The sequence below is a fragment of the Sinohyriopsis cumingii genome, chromosome 1 (assembly GCF_028554795.1).
Source record: "Sinohyriopsis cumingii isolate HCF-2022 chromosome 1, ASM2855479v2, whole genome shotgun sequence".
Classification (NCBI taxonomy): Eukaryota; Metazoa; Mollusca; class Bivalvia; order Unionida; family Unionidae; genus Sinohyriopsis; species Sinohyriopsis cumingii.
This window is the reverse complement of record NC_142961.1, coordinates 134990620-135007326: the sequence shown is the minus strand read 5'-3', so window position 1 is coordinate 135007326 and position 16707 is coordinate 134990620. Positions and strand designations below refer to the sequence as shown.

Sequence of the window (16707 nt, the reverse complement as noted above, 5' to 3'; positions counted from 1 at the left end):
CATTAGGAAATAACCTCTGCTAGCTGTTGATTCCAGCTCTTCCATGAAGAGGAGAAATTTGTTTCATCAGTAGGTCATGTAGACAAAGGGAAGAAACACTTGTGCATTAAATCCCTTTACATCCCTTTACAGCTGCTAGGTATATACCCTACAACACACATGCTCTAGTTGTCAACCAACCAGTCCAGCTGCATGGCTAGTCATGCTAAAATTCTTGACTAGTAACAGATAGTATGTCTCATAGGTGACCTATGCTGCTTATCATCCAGTCATACTGTTATATATAGAGTCATATGGGCATTTGTAGAATCAGTCTGTCTTTTGGCTGTTGACACAATTTACAGAATTGTATTACCATCTTAGTGTCCGCTGCCACTGTCTGCAAACCAGACATACAAGATTAAGGCTATTTATTGTTGGTGAATGTTAAGATCTGTGGAATTTGAAGGCTTTCTTTTGGGAGAGCCAATGACCAGCATTGGTTTTGTCCTATTGTATCACATACACTTGGATACATACAATGTCAACATACTACTCCACGTTAAAGACTTTGCAGTAGTTAATAACTGAATATGCTAAAGGCAAATTCAACAGTCTTGTGTACTTTAATCAAATAGTTGACACAGACCAATGACAAATATGGCTGTGGATAGAGAGATGGGATATTTGAGGTGTGTAGTAGCCTGTTAGGACATTGACCTCACCTGAATACAATAGTGACAAATAAGAGCTAAACTGTAACCTAAAAAACATTATGGTAATGTTCAAATCAAATACAGTGGTTTTGATGAAAAGTTTTCAGTTAGTAGATGTTGACAATTATTTTTTTTGATTAATCATAGTTTTCTTAATTTTGGTTGTGGGGTCAATAGTGTTACCACATTATATCCAGAAATGTGTTATAGGAAAGTGCGTTATAATGGGAGAGCTATACATGGAAGCAGCAAGTAGAGGACCTGCCTCCCCAACTTACCTTACTGCCTCCTATGGCATTTAAGCCTCCCAATGGCCAAGAGGTGCACCTTTTCCAGTCACTTAGATCATTGCGTTGTAATCTTGACCAATCCTGCATAATTGCCAAGACAATCTGTGACTTTCAGCAGGAATTACTCTGGAGAAGCACAAACTGGAGATTATGGTTTGTACAGATCTCAGAAATCCCTTTATATCAGCTTTTTACAAATGAAGGTTAGCATGAACACATTTCATTTCTGGATGGATCATTTCTGTAGCAGGGTAATTCTCATGATGTCAGCAGGGCCGACAAGAGGGGCAACTGGGGATATATCCCCAGGGCCCAGGCCCATAAGGGGCCAGGGCCAAACAACACTTCACTTTTTAATTTTATAAAAGAAAAATTTTGTTTGAAAAAGAACTAGGAGAGGCTTGGGTGTTTCTTAGCCCAGGGCCCATGATCGCTCTCTATGACCCTGGATTTTGGGTAGCTCAGTGATGGCGACATAATCACCCAATCTCTGTGTTCTGGTCTGAGACTCCTGTACTCATGCATCCGTCTAGAGATCAAGGTCCAGTTCACATTCTCAGTCATCTCTGTATCTTAGACAATTCATTATTGAGAAGGGGACAGTCTCTTAACACTAAGTTCTCCATTCAGCTTCTGGTCTTTCTGTGGATGTGCACACTTGATACACCTTATTGCAGTGAAGTGGAACTATAAACTCTGTCCAACTTTGTTTCTCCAGTCTTGGCTTCTTATGCCTTTGCTGTGGATGCTCTGTCAGTCATTTGGGAGTGGTTTAGGGGCTACGTTATTCCCCCAACTCTTCTAAGGATAATAACAGAAAATGAAGGGACAGATAGCCCTTTCAAGGGGACATGCCACTATTCCAAGTAGAGTCCTGTATTCAGTTAACTGTGGCTGCTTAGTTTAACTCTTGTGATCATGCCAACAGTTGACACCTGTTTAGTTGTGGTGCTTTTTTAATGATATTTCACAGACTGTATGATCAAAGTGTCAACTAGACAGCACAAGCTGTCTTGTCATAAATAATGGCCTAAGTGTCCGACCTATCAGTTACTACGTACTTTGTCCCTTGGAAATCATAAATCACACATCATATCTTGTTAAACTTCCATTGTTTCACCTATATGCCATGGGGAAAAGAATTTAATTTACAGACCACATCCTGACTTATGATGGTCAGAGAGGCATTCCACTCTACAAAGGTCTGGGGCGTTGGGTGATATGTGTGTTTGAGTTAAAGTTGAGTTTTCTTATAACTGAGTATATATGGTAAGTGGAGATAATGGGTAAGAGTTTCTTCTCATTTCCTATATGGTGTATGGATGAGAAATATAAAGGCTTTGAATTTCTGGGATTGATGGATTCAAGAGTAGCAAAGTTTCTTTCCTAATTTAAATGTGATCAGGTATGTAGTCTTGGAAAAATGTAATTTACGCACAAAATTAATTTTTCTCTATATTCTGAAGTTCAAAATGGGAATGTCTGGGATGGGTGCATTGATTTTATTGCAAGAGAAAGGGAAATATCAGAAAGACATGTACTGTATTGCTCACAGTTTTTTATATGGATTTTCTTTTCCCTAAAATAACATTTAAACTACAGCTAGAACTTTTAACATTTGAATAAGTCATATTAAACCCATGTTAAAGAAATGAAATATGAAAGGCCACTGACACATTAGAAAACTGGAAACTGTATATTAGTCACAACATTGTCAGGGCAAAATTTAAACCATGAAGATATTGTTTTTTGTCTCAATTTCAGCTACAAAGTCAGGTACAGTAAAAGTTGTAAAAGATTGCATATCTCAACTCGTTGATAAATTTGAATTTTGTCAAAGTATTCGGCTTGTTGGAAGGTGATAATAAATGTGCAGAGCAGTATGGCAGACCATGGTTAAAATTTGTACAGTGCTTGAAGAAGAGACCTTTAACTTGCATAGTATAAAAAATATTTGAAACTGGTCGATGTTGGAAAATGGACACATGAAACCAGTGAGAATTTGTTTTCTTCTTACAGGTACCAAATTCCCAATGAAATGGACTGCTCCAGAGGCAGCCTTGTTTGGCAAGTTCTCCATAAAATCTGATGTTTGGTCCTATGGCATATTACTGACAGAGATCATAACGAAAGGAGCTGTGCCATATCCAGGTATGAATTTTATGAATAAAATTTATTAAAACTTTCTTACCATACTCTAAATTTAGCACAGCTTTGATACACTTCTTCTTTGATAATGCACCGTTAATTGGGTCCAAAAACAAAAACTGCATTATAAGCGAGGGCACAAGTTACAGAGGGATCTGTGAAAAATTGAGAATGGAATGCCATCCCAGCTGGACATAAACAGTAAGACGATAAGGAGGGAGAAGTTTGAAGGTTTGATATTGGTTTGGTGGTTTAATATTCATTTTATAATCACACTGGGGGTAATTGCCAATAAAAAGTTTCTTCTAATGAAGTTGTTTGCTTTTCTGTCTAAATTACCTATATTTTTAAGATAAACAACCTCAGAATCATCGCTGTAAACATCACTGCAAGAGTTTTCAACACATGTAACTAAGTTTACCTGTGAAAACACAGTTTCTAATGTCACTGCTTTTGCATGTTTACTTTTGTTGATTGTTGATTCACAGTAAAAAAGTATTTTCTGTTATCTAGAACTATGGATGTTTATCTTGTGAAATAATAACTGTCAATGTCAAAACTTGATTTTTAACAAATTTATTGTTCTCTTTGTAGAAGATTGATAGTGCATTTTCATTGCATTAAGCAAACCTCTGACTGCCATTTCAGGAATTTTACGTTTACTACAAAATTGGAGTTCAGAAGACAGTTAGGTTCACATTTAAACAATTTCAGACATATTAGTGATGGTAGACTGACTATTATCAAATTTGAATATAAAAAAATATATCACATTTATGATAATTATACTAAAACCAAATTAAAAGACAGAACTAAAATAGGAATTTCACATGACAAAACTTATTTAATTGGTATTTTATTTGTTAAAGTGCTGCTACCAGTAGGCATTATAGATATTTTCATGATTAAACTTTCAGAAAATATTGTTATTTACAGTGTACTGAGAATTTATTTTGTAAAGAAAATGGAACACAATGTGTGACTTCTTATTTACGTTCAAAGTTTCATGAAGTTGATTCAATTTCCGGGCACTAACCACCATTTTCAGAACTAAAACAAACAATATATCAAGCTTTCTTTTACCAGTTTTGATTTTCTTCAAATTCAACAAATAGGGGCAAATTCTATGCATATTTTCTCGACAAAAAATGGGATCCACACCTGAAACTTCATTATAAGCAGGTTTGCGAGTTATTTGGGTGTGAGCTATCGAGGGGGAATTGTAACTCAGTTTTGTAAATCACTTGAAGGACTTGTTCTATTTTGCTCAGAAAGCATTTTTTGTCTGCAGCCTCAAAAACCAAAACAATAGACAACTTGAATCAAACATTGAAGCCCCTGGCACTTTGAATTTTTCAATTTATGCATAAATATGACGTAAGTATTTGTGTAAGAGAGAACATTAAATACAAAATATATTACTTTCAAAATTAAGGTTAATCTCTGACAGTACATTTGAACCTTTATTTTCAAGACCATTTTAGTGGAAAGCAAGACATAGCAGTCACTTTTGTGTTCCTTGCATTGTTGTCATCATTTAAGGTTTTGGTTAAAGTTGTTCATTTCCATATATTTTGTGAACCCATTCTAGTATTAACCTGGCTTGAATTATTACGAGGCAATGACTGTTTATTGAACATGGGCTTAATGTCAAAGTTGTAGAAAACATTCAGTAAGGTTTTGGTGACTTTATTTCATTTGCTTATATTTCCTAAACCTCACACTGAATTTTGTTCATGCTTGAGATGATACATGAAAAACTATGATACTTCATTCTGATATACACTTACTTGCCCATTGGACCATGGGATAAAATTACTTTTAAAACAATTTGGTCATCAGTATATATTTCCTAACTTTCTTGATGGATTCTGTTTTTACTTTAGATGAAAAATTCATTCAACAAGACTATTCATTCTGCAGCATACATGCTCAATATTTGAAGTTTGGGGTGAATGTCACATGTTTTAAAGCGATGCTTGTATCTTAGGCTTGACATGCATACAGACCTTGGCTTTTTAATCTATTCTAATGGCTTCAGTTATCAGGAATCCATATGACTGAATTAAGGCCCAAGACAGCAAGTGTAATCTCCATAGAAGTTACCAGATTAAACAAAGGTTTCATAAATAGAATTCAGATATTGTCAAGAGTTTACATTGCATGAAATTGAGGGAGGTGCAAGGGCCAGTTTCATTGTTTCACCTCACTAGCTTCTAGTAAAACAAGAACAAAAGAAATCTAGGCCGCATTCAGATGAAAACAGAGAACTTTTAATCTGTCCAAAAACATGATGAATCAACCCTTTCCCCACATACAAGCCCATCTGGACACCCTTACTTCATTTCAGTGTAATAGCGTTATGACGACTACTGCATTTCTGTTCAATGTATATGCCTTTGGAGACCCCTGCCATATCTCCATACAGGTCTGGAACTCCCCCTGGTAAACAGCTGCCATTTATTTGCATGGTTGATTTGTAGTACAACCAGATGGGAGTATCCCTTTAAGACTTTTTGGAAGTTTCTATGACATGTTACGTGCTGTTTTATTAAATAAATTCTAAACAGCAAATCACAGATAAAAGGAGACCAGAAATTACTCCAAAATGCATTTTGGGGTAACATAACATTGTATCTAGTAGCTAACCTTGTCCAAAATCAGTGACAATTTTGTAAACAACATTTTTTTTGTGAGGATCATTATCTTTAGCTGAGTCAGGGTCATTTTAATTTTTATACCTAGACTTTGTGATGATTGTCACATGCTTTATTGTGATTTTGGTGATGGATCTTCTAATTATAACTATCATCCTTCTAGAACAGTGTACTTTTGACCCCTATCTTGGATATCATTTTATGTCATAGTTTAAAATATAAATTGTGTTCATTTGAAAATTAGTCATTCATACTTTAAGATCATAGCAAAATCAGTTGTATTATTGTTGTGTCCAGTAGTTAATTTGGGCTGGATGTTTATTTAATCAGATTATTTATTTACTGGAAATACAAAGTGCTTTTCAAAAATAACATTCTTCGAAAATAATGACTTGAATTTATAGTGAAATATCATATAATGATATATTCTTGGATTGTATTATTGTGATCCAACAAAAGACTGTTGGTACATTGCTACTACACAGGCCACAACAGGCACATCAACACTTTCAGTGTAGGATTTAATTTGGTTGGATTTCTACTAAAGTTTATTCATAACTTTAATCAATAGGACCTGTGTCTGTAATTCTAGGATTATTTGGGATTTAATTCTCAATACTGTAAGTTATTTGTTTTTAATTTTCACTTTGTATTCTAGGGAGATAAATTATTTGTTGAATTTTACAAAACTTGTTGCTTCTCATTTTTTTTAAATTTTTTAAAACTGTGGTGTAATAATAACAAACAATCATCTTATTTTCTAGTTGGTCCAGCATGAACTTGGTACCACTCAGGCATACAATATAGCTGCCACAATGGTGATTTTGAAGATCTTGTTATCACTACTCCTCAATGGATGGTTATATTTATGTGGTCTTTTTTCACTAAAAATCTTCTTGAGATGTCTAGTTTGTCCAAAATGAAAATGATACCAGTCTGACGTATGGCCACCATGGTGGCCGTATTGAAAATATTATTGCTGCACCTCCTGAATGGAAAGTCATGTGAACATAGGGTTTTCACCAGAAGGCTTGTTATGATGTTTAGTTGGTCTTTTATGAAAATGCTTCTCCAGTATGATGCCAAAGTAGCTATCTTTAAAATTTTGTTGTTGTTTCTCCTTCAGAAAGTAACATGAGAATTTCACTTGAGAGAGTTCTTATGATTTATACATGGTCCTAAATGAAAATGGTGCCATCTGACATCCACTACAGTCACCATGGCAGCCATCTTGAAAATCATGTGATCGCAACTCCTCCTAAATGGAAAATCTTAATTTACATGGGAATTTTCACTGAAAGACATCTTATCAATATAATATCCAGTTTGTCCCATCTGAAAATGGTGATGATATGACCTCCGATTTTTCCACCAATGTGACCAACGTGAAACACTTGTTATTGCTACATGTTCTAGATTGATGGTCATATCGACCTTGAGTTTTACCAAAAATTTTCTTACAGTGTCTGTTTGGACCTAAATGAAAATGGTACTGGTCTGAGATTTAATATTTTCTTACCACTACTTGTCCAGAATTGAAAGTCACAATTGGTATTTTCCCAGAAAGACTTCTTTTGATTCCTAGTTGGTCTCATATAAAAATGGTGCCAATATGACCTCCAATATTTTCTAGTTGGACCTATGTGAAAATGATGTCGATAAAACAGCTTGAAAATCATATCATTATTCATCCTAAATGGATCTTCATATTCACATGGTGTTTTCATAAAACGTTTTCCACTGGTGCCTAGTTGGTGATAAATGAAAATGGTATTAATTTTACAGCTGTAAAGCCATTATGGCCAGCATATTGGCTAATTTTGAAAGCCTTGATATTGCTCAGAGATTGTGTTGACACACAGCAGATATATAGAAGAAATGATCTTATGTTGAATTCCTTGAAATTCTTTTTGGTAAGTAGAAATTCACTCCCTTGGAGTGACTCATGTTTGTGACTTATGACTTCAGTATGACAATGACCCCACAGATTCTTCCATACAGTTTTCCTATTGTTCATCAGTTAAGGCATATGTATCACTGGTTATTGCAACCTGTGTTACCTCTGTCTGCGTGGGTTTGAGTCCAAGGCTCGGCTAGCGTGGGTACGTGGGAAAGCCTGCCAGTAGCTTCTCATGGGTAGGTGGTTCTTCCCTGGGTTTTCCAGGGTTTTTCCTCCATCAGTTATACTGACCGCCATGTATAGCCTATCTTGTGCTGAAAAATGGCGTTAAATCCTAGAAAAACAACAGCAACCTTTGTTAGACATGGCAAGACAGAGGCATCACTTTTCACAGCACCATTGTGAACAATTTCAGATCCAGTAGTGATAAAACACATATACACAGGTGAGAGACTCTTGATTCCATAGGTGAAGGTCCCAGGTGGCCAAGTAGTCTAAAGCACTTGCCTTTACCAATTACTGCTATCTCACCTCTGTCCACATTGGTTTGAGTCTTGGGATCAGCCAGTGTGAGTAAGTGGGAAAGGTTGCCAATGGCTTCCCATGGTTTGGTGGTTTTTACTAGGATTTTCCCATGTTCTTCCTCCACCAGTTATACTGGCCACCATGTATAGCCCATCATCCATTGAGTAATGGTGTTAAACACAAAATAACAACAACTTCATTCCACAGAACATTTTATGCATGTTTGAAGTGTTTTTTGACACAGAATGGAAAATATTTTGATCAGGATGAAACATAATTATCTGTTCTTCTTCTAGGTATGACAAGTCAAGAAGTGATGAAACAAGTCGATAGAGGTTACAGAATGCCAAAGCCTTCAGATTGTCCAGACTCCATGTATGAAATAATGCTTAAATGCTGGGAAAGAAGAGCAGAAAACAGACCAACATTTGAATTCTTATTTGGATTTTTTGATGACTATTCTGTCTCTACAAACTCAAACTAAGGGAACTCTGATGAATTTTGTATAGAAAATGACCACAGTTAATTAAAATGTCAAAGACTTTGAGAACCATTCCAAATTTACTGGTTGTAACAGGAAATAGTGTAATGAATGGCACAGTGATGATTACATGAGAACATCTGGTCCAACACTGATTTTTGTCAAAGATGTAATTAATCGTGCAGATCATAGACCATATAAATTTCATCAAACTGTAGGTGATTCTTTTATGGACCTACAGCCTGATGGTATGGATCCCAAACCTGCTGCCACCACCCCATTGATGTCTAAAGCCAACCCATATTTCAATCTTGGATTTGCAAAGCTTCAATCACATGTCATTGGTGTTTTATTGAAGTTTGTGTGTGCAAGTCCCCTCAGTCACATATTTGGATTTTGTAGGGATGTTTGTGAGGTTAGTTTTGGAGCTGAATGCAGTTACCTTATTTCATAAGAACAATGCGAATGATGCAGCTTGGCGTACAGGAGCTCCTGCTGGTAAAATTGAGTTTGTGGATGCCTGTACTTACTCCTTAACTGATTACAGAATCACCTTTGTTAGCATTTGTGCAGTCAGGAACAGCTTCAACTATACCTGCCTTATTCCCAGACAGTGTTGGGTTGTTTTTGAAATTCAAGGAGTGTGTTTTGAGGTCCCAAGGTAGGGTCAGTTCGTGTGACCGAAAAAGCAATGTGGAATGAACGATAAACTAACTTTTGATGTAAGTGTATAGCAAAAGATTTAAAATTCAGATCTGAGATAACTTGTCTATCTTGTTCAAAGCAAACAAAGAAAAATAGTTGGAAGACATACAGTGAAACTCCTAAAAACCAAACAACCTTTGGACCAATTTTGTTTCCAGTTTTGAGAAGTTTCTGGTTTACTGAGGCTTTTGCAGATGTGAAAAACAATCTCTTAGCACTTATGCAATGAGAGGGAGAGAGAATCTAAGTACGTAAGCATAAGTGTCTGTGTGTAAAAATGCACAAATTTAAGAAAGCGGTTATATTTTATTTTACTTGTAATACATGCAATTAATGAAGAATTAGCAACACCACATTCATTCCTACTGAAAATTGTATGCCTTTACATGAATAAATACAGTTGTTCCACATAGAAATACAGTTCTCACCACAAGAAACATCTGAGGAATGAAATAAAGTACTTTTATAACTTTTACTATAAGTCCATTAGAGTTATGAATGATACTCCAAAATGTTTTAATATTCCATATGATTCATAAAGTTGACAGTTCAAGAGCCTGGCTTGAAGAAGTCATGGAGCTTTGTTTATTGTTTTTGCATCATTCTCTAACTAATGTAGATTATGTTAATGACTCCATTTCTTGTGCCATAGCTACATAACATTCATCCTCAGCAATCGTGAAAGTTTTAAATCTCGTTATAAGCTCTAACATTTCTGGGTATGCCCTATCCCTGGCAGGTGTCTCAGAACATACATTGTCATCATCATTTTCATTGATTTCATGACTGGCGTGATTGCTTTCACAAAACTGCGAAACAAGTTCACTCTCTCAGTCATTGAAATTATCCTCAGCAGGAACATCATTGTCGAAATTATCTAGGTGCTCAGGGTGAATGTCTAGTTTTATTCATGAGCCAGTCTTCATCCTCCTCCTTACTGATGTAATCATTGTCCAGATTAATAGATCAGCCGGCAACTTCAAACCATTTCTTGATTGTACCAGGTGTCATTTCTGACCAGGCTTTCAAAATCCATTGGATGGCATCCAATAGAGCAATTTGCTTTCAAAGTTCACTAACACTGTCCGCACAAAACAACGCAGCATATGTTTCCTATATGTAGCCTTGAATGCACAAACTATGCCCTTATCAAGAAGATGTAAATGTGATATCGTGTTTGCTTGTAGGAGTTTCAAAGTCACGTGACTTAAAGGTCACCAGCCATACTCCAACATATTCCTATTTGTATCAGATTTGCATTACATGATTAAAATAGTTATACTGGCACAATTTTTTTTAATCAAAGGTAAAGAAGAAATAATAATTTAATTACTCGAAATAGAAGTATACAATGCTGTTACATTCCCTTAGTTATGATTTCCCACCTATAGAGGACGCAACCGGAAATGACGTACATTTGTCCCTACAAGACGAAGTACATGCTTCTTGTTGTCGAAAAATGAAACACTATAAACTATGGATAGGGAATATTTTAAATGAAACTAATGAAAACTAATTTACTGTTCAGCCTTATATCGGTATGCATGCATGATGCACTAGATTGTGTCACTTAAAAAACTGTTCAATTTATTTTGAAAATTCCTGTTAATATAGGTAAAAAGAATCAATGCTGGATTCCATGTGTCGTCAGACTTTATAAAAAAAAAGATGAAAGAAATCGGCACATTTAAAGAATCCAAAGGAACCAAACTTGACTTCCTTTTGTCGGCTGACTTCAGAAGAAAAAATCTGCATACTAAAAAGATACCAAAGATTTCCGGGGTTGGTTTGCATTGTAATAAAATAGCCTATGTATTTGATATCCTGTCGGTAAGTTTAAACAATGAGTTTATTGCTTCATGCCAGTTGTGTTTATCACCCGGGCTTCTATTTGTTTGCCATATGTAATCATAATTGATGTTTGCAGGGCAAATATTATACACAATAATAACTTGCTTTAATAATACTTTTGTAACCCATGCTAGCAAAAAGATTATCATTTGCACTCACATTGAATGTATTTTAAAATGATGATTTTTTTTTATTTGCGAGATACCGACTTATAGTTAACCTGGATACAGTGCAGTCTGGGTCAGTTTGCAATAAGTAACTTATCATGCATAAATGGCAGGTGCCTTCAAGCAGTCAGGTGATACTTTCGTCTCATTTGCGATTTTGTTGTTTGACATAAGCGATACACACTACACTAAGGATGCATACGCAAGCCGGCATCCGCTACATATACGGAGTTTATGGATATATATTTTTAAAAATAATTTTCGCATGATGAAAAAAGAAGGAATATATGATAACAATGCAAGGTTAATTTCTTTAATTTTATTTTCAAACTAGTGTATGTTTATCAGTTTATTTTGTACCATGAGTGTGTGTGTGTAGGGGCACAAATTAAACACAAAATTATTTCCTTTCTTATTTGTATGGAATAATGGAGCAAATATGATTGACAATATTGACCAGTAATGACAAGCTTTCAATTTATGCGCACAAACACTAAGACAACTTGAAAAATAAAAACAAATAATAAAATGAACTGGTAAGAGCTTCATATTGCATCAACTAAATACTGACCAAATGCTCAAAATTATTCTCTCTCTCTTTCATGTGTAATCTAGTATGTATTGTATGCAGCTGTATTACAACATGAAGCCTGAAATTAAAGTATTTTTGTTATAATATCTCATGTACACAACCCTTAGCAAAATGTATACGTATTATGTAGGATATTATTTGTTACGTATTTTTGTTTTATAAATGATTATTGACAATTTGACTGGAAGACTTAAACTGAGAATGTTGTTGTGCAAATGCATATATTTGTTAGGATAAAAAATGTATATAAATATTTTAATTAGAACAACCAAGATATGTCAGTTTGTGTTTTCTCTCATAAATATCTGCATTACAAAGTATTAGTATTTTCTTTCAAAGAATATCAAAATAGTTTGTTTAAATTTAGTTTTTTTTCTCCCTAAAACCTATCTTACATATCATCTACTTCTTTGTTGAAGAAAAAGAACGTACAAACTATTGTTAAGTTTGGCTGAATTGTATTTCGAGTTGGGCCGAGTTGTCTTTGTGCCAAATTCACTAGAATCCAGCATAAATTATACAACTTTCCCATCCCTTCCCTAGTCGATCCCACAGATTAAATACATTTTTTTTCTGGTAAACATTGGTTTTTCGGAAAAAGAAAGAACGCTTTTTCCCCCATCATCACTTTTTTGGTTACATCCATATGCAGCTAAGTGCACCATATTTGCTGTACAAAAGCATGATTGTACGCTATATCACATAGACATTTACATGGGGAAATTAAGCACTTGAATGGCTAGGTTGAATAGAAGGGATAAATGTACGTCATATCCGGTTTTGGCACGCGGAAACTAATGATTGTTTACGGAGATTACCGAATAATACTTTCGTTTTATAAAGCGGAGTTTGAAGTCTAATTAAACATTTTTATGGTGTGCATACATAGCCAATGCGTTTTGTTTATAACTATAATACTATCACACGTTTGTACAATATAGGTGGCCGGTGACATTTACATAGCTCAGGTCCATGTGATGTTGCATTGTCCAAGAACATAATTATTTATTTCTCTTGCTGTCTCCTCTCTTTGTTTACTTCATTTATCCATTTAGTGAATATCTTGTCATCCATGATATTCTGAAGTTTTGTCAGGAAAGAGCCTGGTCTCATCACAGTTAAATATATTATTAGGAGTATAATCCATAATAATTTCTGGTATTCTCTCTCAATTTCTTTCACTATATTTGTATCAACACCAGCACTCTCACCTCTAACTGTAAATGCCTTTACAGAATAGCACATTTTCCAGCAGGCTGACCATAGATCCTTTAATGTCCAAAATCGAAAGTTCTTTGGCAAATGACTCACTGTTTCTTTTATTATAGGGTTTGGAAGATCATTTATTTTGTGAGATATTCAGGCATTATTGAAATGATGCTTGTTTGCATCACTGTTAATTTTAAATGCATTTTTAATAAATTTCATTTTCATTAGAGTATCTGAAATAGTAGATTTTCCTGTGCCAAATGTTTCGCCTAGTTTCTTCAGTGTAGGTTTTGGTACAGATTCATACTCATCGATTAGACTAATTTAATCATGTAAGGATAGTTCAATCCTACAACGTCTAGCTGGTTGTTCTGACATCTTGACAAGTGGGTGAAGACAAACGATAGTCATGGCTACTTTAATATATGTAATTTCTCTGTTGAAATTCATTTGAGTGAATCTGACATTCGTAATGCTGCATTGTCAGTCTCCATTGGAGAAGCATCAAAAGCGAGGCCAAACAACTGGTTAATAAGGTGCTGATATTTAACTTAAAACCAAGCAACAATATTCTATTGATATAGTATCCAAATGAATAGCATCAATCACAGATAATCAGCAGATAAACAGTCTTTCTCAGTCGGCTTACTGATAAGCATTTAGTTATTAATACATGTGATTACTAGTAGCTTTAAATGTTGACTCTTCTTTTATGGTGCAAAGACTTCAGATAGGCCTATTGTCAGCCCTAATCTCTGTGTTGTTTTAACCACGTTTGTCCTTGGTGCAGTTTCAGGGACTTTATCTCATAGATCAGACTTCTAGAGCACCTGTTAACCATAATTAAACTGTTTCAGAATGTGTAAAAAATTTATCAGCTAAAATATATTTCCAACTTTCAACTGAGTTTCGGTTTTATGGGGTATTTTTAAACATGAAATTTAAATTTGGGAGCAAAACTTGTTCCAGTGTTCAGAGTTGAGGGGTTTTGGTTTACTGGGGAAAAATGATGATATTAAACATGGACAATTGCTGGACTAAAAACCAATTTGGTCTTGTCAGAATGGATTCTGGTATCCTGAGTGTTCATTTTTAGGAGTTTCACTGTATTATTGTCGGATATCATCACCATACATATATAGTCACTTATTATTTATGTGATCAGTGTGAATCAGAAATCAGTTTTGCACCATTCTGCCTTTTTCAGACTTGGGTGGTTTGAAAAATTGCCTCAGGTTTTGGTGAGATATCATGTGGTTTCATTAATTAATTGTAGATGATCAGTGTATTGGAAGAAACTGATTATAGATCATGCATGTTTTTGTTTGCTTTCCAGAAGTTTTTTCTAGGTAAACATTATATCTTCAGGATTAATGCTCTTCATGTAAGAAATTAATAGAAATTGGTACTTTGACTTATAGAAGACACAGGCAACTTTAAACTCTGCATACTTAATAATTCTTCTCATTTTTATTTTAAATGCTTGGTTGATTGTTTGAAATATTTCAGTCTGAAATGCTCTGTTAAGTGTTACAGTAAAAATATAGGGTGGATAAATCAGTAATTAAGTAAACCATGTTTAGTTTTAAGGACATGATATTGGAGGGGCAACTGAACAAGAAAGAGGAAATTATCATTTTGCATCAGAATTTTGTTTGCGTTGCCATGTATGAATGCCATGGTATTGTTAAACTCAAAGGTTTATATTTTGCATACTTGATATTTATAGCATCATCAATATGTGATGATATGCATGTCATATTTGTGTATTAGTATTTCTCACTTCTGTGATAAACAAATGCTGATAATATATGAATAAAATTACAAGGAAAGATATACCAGAGCGAAATCAATACCGGTAGTTGATAGTTTGTTCGGGTTATATTAATTATTATTAAGAAAGATTATTAAAGCATTTTGAACTGTAAGCATCTTTGACTAATAGATGTGTAATTAAATTAACATATCTAGATCATCAGTCAATAGTATTTTCATTCCTATGAGTAGAAATATGTTTAAATTTATGGAAACTTCATTAAGTATGTGTATTGAATAATATGTACTTTATAAAGCTTTGAAATAATGTGTAAATGTTTTAAATTTTTAGTTTTGTCATTTTAAGTTATGCTGTAGATCACTGGCTTAATTTGCTCTTGCTATTATGTTTATTGGTAATTTGTTTCTGACACTAGAAAAATAATGTCATCACTCTTTTCTACTTGATCATGACCAGTTTTTCAGTGATGTACAAAGACATTCCATTCTTTGAGATGTCTTTCTTTCAATAGTTTTGATATGAAATAAAGAGGAATCTACATTATTCAAAGAATAATATGAAAAATCTGTTACTGAGATTTTTTGATAAACAAAGTTTGGATTAATGAGTCATCACTTCATTTGTTTCTGGATATATTGCCATTCAGAAACTCAAGGCCATGAATTTAAATTTACCCGTGATATAAATTTACCAGGGGTAAAAAAGGCAGCATTATTAAAAAAATTTTTTAAACTTTTGTCTGGTGTTTTCGTTGAGCCATTGTACCATGTTTACTTGCGCATAGATTATACCTAACCATGAACAGTGTAAACCCTGATCTGATCATGCAGTATACAGCCTCAGATATGTGTCTATGCTTTTCAGATGTGGTGTTTTATACATTGAGTATATATGGGTATACATTAGCTAAATATAAATTTCTTTTTTTATCCTGCTTTTTTTAAAAACTTCCAAAGCTGATTTCAGATAGTGAGTGATCAAAACATTATTTTTTCAATGTTTCCATTATTACATATAATTGTTTGGATACATTATTTTATTTGATGTTATATAAAGGAAGGGAGAAAGTTGTATTTGTTTCCAAGTCGTAGTTACTTTTTCTCTTCACTGATACATGTGTATAAACAGATACATTTATGTATAATATATATGCCATAATTTGTAGAGACTTATTCATATTGTAAATGTAAAGATCTAATAATATTTTATATATCATAAATATTTTTTGATGTTGAATTTTCCAAGAAATAGTGTAAAATTGCTTCCTTATATTATACATAGAAAACAAGTTCTCTTATAAATATGGACTTTCAATACTCCTGCAGTTGTTACTTCTTACTTAATTCGCTGCGTCCATTTAAAAATCGTTCCATAGGCCATACTGTCAAATATGGACAATAAATATATATATGAAAATAAGAGTATATAAGAAAATAATGTATGCGGGATCAAATTTACTGTCTTTACCCTGAGTTTTCAGATGGCAATATTTTTTAAAACATTATAAAAAAATTGTTGACATAGTGAGAAATAACACTTTCCAAAAGCATGGTAGGGACAGGGTGGGCAACATCAACCTCTTATCATTGCTTCACACGTCAGCTGATTAATGATTGCGTGCATTGTACATACAACAAAATCAGAATCGTTTGACTGTGTATCAGTTGACCTATTGCCAGAGTAGAGAAAACCATGCCTACTCATTTAGCA

General features: G+C 34.2%; 1 pseudogene across 1 annotated transcript in view; it reads left to right on the top strand.

Moving 5' to 3' along the window:
- The window catches only part of LOC149807902 (proto-oncogene tyrosine-protein kinase Src-like), a 180501-nt pseudogene extending 164185 nt beyond the window's left edge, over positions 1-16316 (top strand). The window contains exons 11-12 of the transcript XR_016423733.1: positions 3005-3136; positions 8512-16316. The product of XR_016423733.1 is annotated as a proto-oncogene tyrosine-protein kinase Src-like (transcript). The remainder of the gene's footprint in view (positions 1-3004; positions 3137-8511) is intronic.
- Positions 16317-16707: the final 391 nt, after the last annotated feature.